This window comes from Lathyrus oleraceus, chromosome 4 (genome assembly GCF_024323335.1).
Source record: "Lathyrus oleraceus cultivar Zhongwan6 chromosome 4, CAAS_Psat_ZW6_1.0, whole genome shotgun sequence".
Lineage (NCBI taxonomy): Eukaryota > Viridiplantae > Streptophyta > Magnoliopsida > Fabales > Fabaceae > Lathyrus > Lathyrus oleraceus.
The window spans coordinates 466,464,620-466,467,497 of NC_066582.1; the positions used below are offsets into that span (position 1 = coordinate 466,464,620).

General features: G+C 41.8%; 1 pseudogene; it reads left to right on the plus strand.

Moving 5' to 3' along the window:
• Positions 1-2,020: 2,020 nt before the first annotated feature.
• On the plus strand, positions 2,021-2,120 carry LOC127077274 (uncharacterized; annotated as a pseudogene).
• Positions 2,121-2,878: the final 758 nt, after the last annotated feature.

The following is a 2,878-nucleotide window of genomic DNA, read 5'->3' on the forward strand; positions in this document are numbered from 1 at the left end:
TTACAGTCTTCTTCTAACATGATGCGGTGCATACAAATAGAAGGGCTTATTCCTTTAAGATCGGTGATGTGGTATCCTAGTGCGGTGGGGTACTTCCTTAAGATATGTAGGAGTTTTTCTGTTTCGAGTCTTCCTAGGTCTGCATTAACTATCACAGGTCGCTCAAGTTCTAAGTCTAGGAATTCATATCTCAGATTTTTTGGGAAGTGTTTTCAGGTCAGGGGTTGGTTTGTTAAGACATTGCGTAGGGTCCGGTGTTATTGCTAAACATTGGTTAGATTTGTCTTCTAAAAGATAGTCTGATGATTTGTCTTTTCCTAACTCTGCTTCTTTTATGCATTCATCGATGATATCCATGAAGTAACATGTATCTTCTATTGCAGGTGCTTTCAAGAATTTGGAAAGAATGAACTCAATTTTCTCTTCACCTACTTCGAAGGTGAGTCGTCCTCGTTTTACGTCTATGATTGCACCGGCAGTTGCTAAGAACGGTCTTCCCAGTATAATGGGTGTAATATCATCTTCTCTAATGTCCATAATTGTAAAATCAGTGGGAATGTAGAATTGACCTATGCGTACGGGAACGTTTTCAAGGATTCCTACAGGATATTTAATGGAACGATCTGCTAGTTGCACAGACATTTTGGTTGGTCTTAATTCTCCCATTTCCAGTTTCTTACATATGGATAAAGGCATAACGCTAATTCCGGCTCCTAAATCGCATAAGGCTTTGTCGATGACAAATTTTCCTATGTGACAGGGTATAGAGAAACTACCTGGATCCTTGAGTTTAGGGGGCATGTTTTGGATTATAGCGCTACATTCGGCAGGGAGTGTAACGGTTTCGCTATCCTCAAGTTTCCTCTTATTAGAAAGGATTTCTTTTAAGAATTTAGCATATGAGGGCATCTGCGTAATAGCTTCGGTGAACGGAATTGTAACGTTTAATTGTTTAAGGAGATCAACAAATTTTCTAAATTGGCCCGCATCTTTGGTTTTAACAAGCCTTTGAGGGTAAGGTATAGGTGGTTTGTAAGGTGGTGGAGGTACATAAGGTTCCTTCTTTTCTAGGGTTTCCTTATTACTCTCTTCCTTTTCCTTAGCTTCACTTTCCTCAGTTGATTTCTTAGGGTTTTGGTTTTCTATCCTTGGATCAGACGGTCCTTCCACTTCTGTTCCACTTCTCAATATAATTGCATGAGCTTGGCTTCTCGGATTAGGTTGGGGCTGTCCAGGGAATGTACCAGTTGGGGCAGCAGTAGGTGCTTGTTGTTGGGCTACTTGTGATATTTGTGTTTCCAGCATTTTGTTATGGGTAGCCAAGGCATCTACTTTGCTTGCTAGTTGTTTAAGTTGTTCGCCAGTGTGTATGTTCTGGTTTAAGAAATCTTTATTGGTTTGTTGTTGGGAAGCTATAAAGTTTTCCATCATGACTTCTAAGTTGGATTTCCTAGGGGTGTTATTGTTAGGCATGGATGGATTCGGTTTCTGATATCCCGGAGGTATAGCTGGGGCTTGATTTGGAGACTGTCCAGGTGCGTACAAAGCATTATTGCTCTTATATGAAAAGTTTGGATGGTTCTTCCAATTTGGGTTATAGGTATTCGAGTAAGGGCTTCCTTGAGCATAGTTTACTTGCTCTGCTTGGATTCCAGTCAAGAGTTGACATTCCGCAGGAGTGTGACCTTGGATTCCACAGACCTCGCAATTCTGAGTTATAGCAACCACGGCGGCTGGAGGTGATACGTTTAGACTTTCAATTTTCTGGACCAAAGCATCCACTTTTGCATTAACGTGATCAAGGTTACTTATCTCGTACATGCCAGTTTTCGTTTGAGGTTTTTCCACCGTTGTTCGTTCGGTTCCCCACTGATAGTGGTTTTGGGCCATGCTCTCGATAAGCTGGTAAGCATCAGCATAAGGTTTGTTCATTAATGCACCACCTGCAGCGGCGTCTATTGTTAACCTTGTGTTGTATAAGAGACCATTATAAAATGTATGAATTACTAACCAGTCTTCCAAACCATGGTGTGGGCAAAGTCTCATCATGTCTTTGTATCTTTCCCATGCTTCGAAAAGAGACTCGTTGTCTTTCTGTTTAAATCCGTTTATCTGGGCTCTTAACATAGCTGTTTTGCTTGGCGGAAAATATCGGGCAAGAAAAACTTTCTTCAACTCGTTCCATGTGGTGACTGAGTTGGAAGGGAGAGATTGAAGCCATCTTCTAGCGTTATCTCTTAATGAGAAAGGAAAAAGACGAAGTCGAATTGCCTCTGAAGTGACACCATTAGCTTTAACAGTATCAGCGTATTGGACAAATACGGATAAATGAAGGTTTGGATCCTCGGTAGGATTTCCAGAGAATTGGTTCTGTTGCACAGCCTGCAACAGCGAAGGTTTAAGTTCGAAGTTGTTTGCTTCGATTGCGGGCGGAGCAATACTTGAATGCGGTTCATCTTGCGATGGAGCGGCGTAATCTCTAAGAGCACGAGCTGGTTCTGCCATCTCGGGTGAAAGAAGAAGATCTTTGAGATCAGGAAATTCGATAGGAGGGAGAATGTTTTCAGCACGGTATTCCCGAATTCGTCGTAAGACTCGGAGATACAGTTCGATATCGTTGATTCGTAAATAGAGCGGTTCGCCTTGTGAGCGAGTGCGTGGCATACAAATCAACGAAAGAAAGAATAGAAGAAAAAGAAACCTTAGTCTCTACAGCGTAACGGAAGAGTTACGATATCGATTAAATAAAAGTCCCCGGCAACGGCGCCAAAAACTTGATCGCGACTTTATGAGTCGAATTTGGTATACAAACTGCAAGTGCACAGTTCTATCGCGTAGTTTTAAAAGATATCGATCCCACAGGGACTTATGAATCGAT